This window comes from Sardina pilchardus, chromosome 17, assembly GCF_963854185.1.
Source record: "Sardina pilchardus chromosome 17, fSarPil1.1, whole genome shotgun sequence".
NCBI lineage: Eukaryota > Metazoa > Chordata > Actinopteri > Clupeiformes > Clupeidae > Sardina > Sardina pilchardus.
In genome coordinates this window covers 22,428,341-22,435,061 of record NC_085010.1, presented here as the reverse complement: position 1 = coordinate 22,435,061, position 6,721 = coordinate 22,428,341, and the positions used below count along the sequence as shown (strand labels likewise).

General features: G+C 36.1%; 1 protein-coding gene across 3 annotated transcripts in view; it reads left to right on the top strand.

Moving 5' to 3' along the window:
• The window catches only part of LOC134062206 (monocarboxylate transporter 2-like), a 32,405-nt gene extending 26,627 nt beyond the window's left edge, over positions 1 to 5,778 (top strand). For all 3 annotated transcript variants that reach the window (XM_062518148.1, XM_062518150.1, XM_062518149.1), the window contains exon 5: positions 1 to 5,778. This exon is cut by the window's left edge and continues 416 nt beyond it. The gene's annotated coding sequence lies outside the window, so the exon portion shown is untranslated.
• Positions 5,779 to 6,721: the final 943 nt, after the last annotated feature.

Sequence of the window (6,721 nt, the reverse complement as noted above, 5' to 3'; positions counted from 1 at the left end):
GGGTCTGGCGCAATGTAAAACTGCCAAAGCAACAAAAGGAAGACAACGTGTGACTGTCAGTAATGCTGTTATATAATTATGCTGTAAGCTGCGTTAGGGACAGGGAACCGTTTTCACACATTTTAACTTATGACAAACAAGTGGAACGAGGGAAGTTCAGCTGCATTTTTTTTGTTTTTTTCTGCTTTCACTATAAGGGTGTGGTTGTGTGAATTGGAGCAATTCCTAGATTGATTCCCAGAACGATTCGCAGATACAGATTCCTAGAATGACTGACATCGATTCTCAGATCGATTCTCAGATCAATTCCCAGATCAACTCCCAGATATTGATTGACTCAGGAAAAGATCCGGTTCTGTCCAGATCCTGTCCAGATTTGGACCAGGGGTGAGTTTCCCAGAACCTTTGCCATGCTCATTTATAGGTCATACCTGAGACAAACATTATTAAGCCTAAAAACGTTGGTGTTAGTGTCTGGATGTAGGACGGTTACTCGGGGGAACTCTTAGAAACACATGTAAGGTATATCATTTAAATCTTTCTGAAAAAGCCTAAAATACTGGGAAACCCACTCTAAGTCCATTATAGTCTTGCAATTTCTGACTATTATGTACTATAGCTCCTTGAATTAGTTCACACCACTAATCTCACTGAGAACTAGCCAAGTCATACGGTCCTCTTTGTCTCACTACAGGTCTATGTATTTCAGACCAGCAAAAAGATAAGGCTTATGCATCACTTTTCATGTTCAGGACAGGCCAGGGTAGAAGTTGAGCGCAGAGAAGAGATGGGAGGAGAAACAAAAACAGGAAGGTAATATAAGATGTGGACAGAGAAGAAGAAGATAGACATGCTCAGTGGCTTGTGTGTATCGTAAATATGCTGCCCTTTCTTTGCACACTGTGTCCAGTGTGTGTATGTGTGTGTGTGTGTGTGTGTGTGTGTGTGTGTGTGTGTGTGTGTGTGTGTGTGCGCGCGTGTGTGTGTGCGTGCGTGCGTGCGTGCGTGCGTGCGTGCGTGCGTGCGTGCGTGCGTGCGTGCGTGCGTGCGTGTCTGTATGTTCTACTAAACGTAATCTACCCCACATGCTGCACCTCTTGTATGCTGCACTGTTGTAGACTGCCAGTAGATTCAGATGAAAGACACGTGGGGCCCTAATTTAATATGGTGGGCTAAGTTCAAAGTCAATTCAAGTGTAAATACAGCTAATTTGATAACAAGGCAAATTCGTTTTGTTCATTGTAATGTGATCTTCAAAAATCCATCGCATGGTGCATTCAAAAATCCTTGATTTTTAAAAAAAAAAGTTTCAACCCCTTCCTGGTGAAATTTGACCAAATTAAGATTCTGATATCAGCCTAGCAGCATTCTTGACACTGTCCCGTAGAAAAATCCTGGATACCTCCCAAAATGGTGGATGTTGTTAGGGTGGTATCAGAATTATAAGTAAAATTGCACCATGTGATGGGTCTTCCCAGATCGCATAACAATTTAGTACTATGAGCAAGATCCTAAGATGGAGCATCAGTAGATCAGATCAGCGTTCCCACACTTTCCTCCTTGAGTGACTTTGCTCGTCTTGACCTATCAATTTAGGGCCCAATGCCGTTCAATCAGACTTCCTAAAATGCGGTTGAATGTAAAACACTGAAACGGCTGCAAAAGTATGCAACAGTATTCTTTCTGTAAGCCTTAAACAGTTAAGATGCATTCCTGACCAAATTCGTGTTCATCCAAATAACATGCTTCAGTGGCACTCATCTGATAATTGTAAGTCATTTATATATCAGTGATTGCTTGTAGAGACCAATTTGAGAAGCTTCATGAGCAATATGTTATGTGGTAGTCATGTTCATAACATACATACATTCACTTCCATCGGAGTTGATGGCTGATCAATGGTAAATGGACATTCTTGAGGGTCATGCATGAATTGATCAATTGTAAATAAAGGATAACCTGTGTTATGTATGCATTTTGACAAACAATATACAGTATAGCTGATGTCATATACCTAACAAATGATGAATTATTTAATAAGGGGTTGACCGATTGTGGTGTTAAAAAATACCTTTTGTTATTATGATTAAGGGATTTGTTTGTGTAAGGGTTCATTTGTTGTGGTCTACTTGAATGCCATCACCCAATAATGTACTTAAAGACATAGTGCAACACACACACACACACATATTTTGAAATACCTTCACATAGGAAACCTTCACAAAATATGTCATCTTTTTTTGTCAAAAATGAAGATGAGATGAACTGGTATAGTCCAGTTTTTAGGGTTGTGTGCATTATTGACATAAGAGCAGGGGGTCAGACAGGAATGTATGCAACAAATAGAACTTGAGAATGGTTTGCAAGCAAGTGTATTTTTGTGCAATATTTCATGCTGACCATTTGAACCATGCCATCCAAGCCATTAACCATTATTTCATGTTATTACATGTTTGCGCTCTCATTCAATAGTTTGGAATCTCCTGTTATGAAACGCTTTTTGCGTTACCTATTATTTCAGCTTTCTAGCTTCAGCTATTCTAAAGCCAAGGTGACCATATTTCCCATAACAGAAATGAGCTCATAGGTAACATAATCACTAAATTATATTTCTTAATCAAAGTACTGTACTTGCCTCTAGATATGATCACCACTTGAAATCACATACTGTAGTGTTCTGGGTAGATGCTGTTGGGAGAATATTTCTGTTGGTGCTTTTCCAAGTAGTCTTTTATTGTACCCTTTAAGAGTCTCCTTGAAACATGACAAACTTTTAAAATTGCTTTCTTTAAACTACTTGAAACCTACTAGTGCTCACCACCTTATACTTTCCAAGTATTTGAATATAATTTTGTAAATTAAGGTGTAAGGGGAAAAATCCATATTTATGACTGGTGATTCCAAACTTTTGACTGGTTGTGTGGCCATAAATACAGTCTACTGTGATGACACTTTGAGAAAGGCAAAGACTGACTGTAAAATTTTACACCAGCTAAACCTCTGCTGTGTTGTGCACACCAGCATCTTACACAGGTCCGTAGTATTAATGTGATAAATTAACGCGATTACTGTCAATCAGTGTTTTATTATTTTGATTTTTATTATTATTTTTTTCTATTTCAAAGTTGATCATGCTTGTTGTGATTCGGATGCTGTTTAATTGAATGTCAGTTTTTTCAGCAGGTAAGACTGCCCCCTATAGGCAGTAGTGCAACACAGAAAAAAACACTTGATGAACAACATTGCAATTTAGGAAGTTGAATCAAATTTACTTCATTATTTTCTTCCTCTCACTCTGGTTCTTACTTTATTTATATTTTTGAATAATTTCATTTTTAATAGACTTTAATATGTTATGAGCATTTCACCAGTTCACACTAATGTAAAAAAACATAACATGCAAGGCAGAAAAGACAATGTATCATTAAATCACTGTTTGAATTTGTAACATACAAGAGTTGTGGATTTGTAAGAGATTTATTTTTGCCCTCCACATTATTATTATTATTATTATTATTATTATTATTATTATAGCACTAATAATAATAATAATATGTTTTTGTTTGTTTGTTTTAAGAAGTCAAATCATGCACTGTGGCAATCCTATTTGATTATTTTTTAATAGATACAGTATATACTGCAAAGAAGAGTATGGAATGCAAACCAGTGCTTTGTCTTTTTGTTGTTGTTTTTTTTAGTATATTTTAAAAACAATTACTGTAAGAATGACTCCACTTTTGCACTGCCCTATGGTTTGAAGGAATGCAGGCTTTGGTGGTGAAGATTTGATTTGTGCCACAATTGTATAAGCTTTTGTGAAATACAAAGAACATTTCCTTTCCTTTTTGTTCGTTCTGTTTTGTATTTTTGTAGGACCAAAAGGCCACTGTTTTGCTCGTTATCACACTCTGAAATATCTGAAATTAGTACAAATTGAACTTCTAATTATAATTATGCACCAGTTAGCCTTATAAATATTAATAATTTCAAAGACGTCTATATTTTTTAAATTATGCTAAAGGTAGTTCATAAAACAGGGTTATTGTGATTGTGATTATGTCTCTAAAGTAAGTTAAAATGGGTGAAAATATGGATTTTTTTTTTGAAGTCACTAATTAGTCGTCAATATTTTTTTAACCCCAGGAATAATTGAATAATTTGATGTAACTCATATTCTCACTAATCTCTGTGTGATTACGGTCTATGATACAATGTATGTAGTTTTGTCTTCGCATATTTGTCCTTTAATATGTTAAATGTAATTATGTACTCCAGTATACTTACTTCAACTAACCTTTGTGCACTCATAGCAAACCTAAATCAAGGCAAATAATTTCTCTCAAGCAGTACTTCAGATTTGAAAACCATCAAAATCTGAAATATTTGGTTAAACTGTTGCATTTCAAGCTATGCTGTTCACTTTTGACCTGTTTTCTTTCAAATTGCAACTTGGACCATTCATTTAGTACAATTTGTATGTTTGCACAGTTGATGATATTACATTCTAATGGACATTTTTTGAAAATTCTGAACTCCGACTCACAATTTGTCCACAATTGAAAGTTGACTTGTAAGCAGACTTTAGTGTAATGCTTTCTGGATTGACAGGCCAATTTAATAATCTTATGGTCAGAAAATGTGCACATTAGTGAGAATATGTTTTGTCAGCAAACACAACTAGCCATTATGTTGTTTAACACCACTAAATGATGGCTTCTTTGCTTTAAGTTCACTACTCACTTGAAAGCTGTCATTGTCGGCAGTTGGCACTCAATGTTTCACTCTCTGAAATCAAATGAATGCAATTTGACCATACCCAAGAATGTGAATATGAAATAAAGCAAGTGATTGAGCCTGCAGTGGAGCAGTGTGGCCCGCCAAAGACCAGGTGTCGGAGTAGGTTACTAGGTTAATTAACTCAGAATGAAAACTAGGCACATAAAACATATAAAGGCTCACAGAACACCTGAACACATGTTCCCCTATAGGATTATGAGCGTCTAGTAGACCTGCTAGCAATATGGGATTGATTTAGCATGCATCTGTGCCTTACTGAATCCAAAAAGTAGAATATCACTACTGCTTTTGAGTGTATCAGGAAGTGACTATTACAAAACCTCCCCTGAGTAGTGTTTTTCTTTTTCCTTAAAGAAGAGTATTGAAATGTCAGGTGATATTTGCTAATGACCTCTCTGAATCACGTCGAAGTTTACAAATCATTGTCATCACGCGCACATGTTAAGAACAAGAAGACAAGAGCAAAAAGTATAATAAGCAACGCCTTTGTCCTGAAAGATTAATTGTAAAGGTCCTGAAGGAAACATCTGAATGTCCTGTCTCATGTGAAATAAAAATGTCCATTATCCCTACACATTGTTGTCCCCTTATAGCAATCTATCGATCCCAAATTAACAAATGTGATCCATGTAATTGCACCAATCCCATACACGCTCAGTAAAGAATCACTTCACAGATAATCCTAAAGAAATATGCTTTTTTTTTTTTTTTTTTTTTCATCTTTGGTTGTTGCACCTCTAGGTTAAACTACGTAAATCATTGTTCCGTTAAATTATTGCATTTGATCTTGTGTCTCCCACAGATTTTTTTTTTTTTTTTATGGGATGTACAGTACTTCAGGGTGTGCTTTGGGATTGATATATTCAAATGGGAGCTAACTTTGTTCCGTATATCTAATATATCTAATGTATATGTATATGTTATACATTGCTTCGTATCAGGTGTCAAGTCTTGATTGACACAGGGATTAACTGTCATTGGCCGGGTTTCCCAAAATTGTTAAGAAGCTCTTAAGTGCTAAGAACTTCTTAGGAGCGTTGTAAGAATGTTCTAAGAACGCTCCTAAGAAGTTCTTAGGACTTAAGAGCTTCTTAACGATTTTGGGAAACCCGGCCATTGTCAGTGTATTGCGCTCCCAACCAGTTCACTCACCACTAACACCTGTTCAGATGTGCCCCCCACACTGTATCTGCTGTGTCAATACTTCCACTACCTCTGTCGCACTTCAAGCTCGGATGAGGAAAAAAAAAAAAAAGCGTTAGACGGGTATCCAGACGTCCCATGTATCTCCAGTGATTCCAGTGTTTTATCGGTGCAGATAACAGTTAGTTCAATAAAGAATCAGTCGTTTCAAGCTACTTCCTGTGTTGGACTCTCTTCATTTGACTCCTGTCTGCTTCAGGACTGACACTGAATGACATATACCATATGCATATTCAACAATGTGTCATCCCCAAATATGAGAACACAAAACGTACCCATGGAATGTTTCAGAGCCAAAGTAAAGTATAGTACGCTCACTTTAAATTGGTCTGAGAGGTGCAATGAATGGTTATTTAACCATCATACTTTTTATACGCCATGCACTTACTATCATATTTTTGAATAATAAACTGTGTACTATGTTTATAAGTTGTTTTCTATATTGGCTATATGGCCCATGAATAACCATGTATTTCATTCATGTATGATTCAAATTTGTAAGTAATCCTGTGCTATCTGATGGCTAATAAATTTACATTTAGTAATAACTCCTCAAATAGTTTATTAGGTATTTAGAGTATATATTATTATGTGACATAAACTACTTGTAAATAATCTATTATGTTATCTAATGGTAGCAAATAGCCATTGCCCTTTAGTAATACCTTGTAAATGGTTTGTTACTGTAACACTCCTCATAAACCATTGCCCAACAGCATTT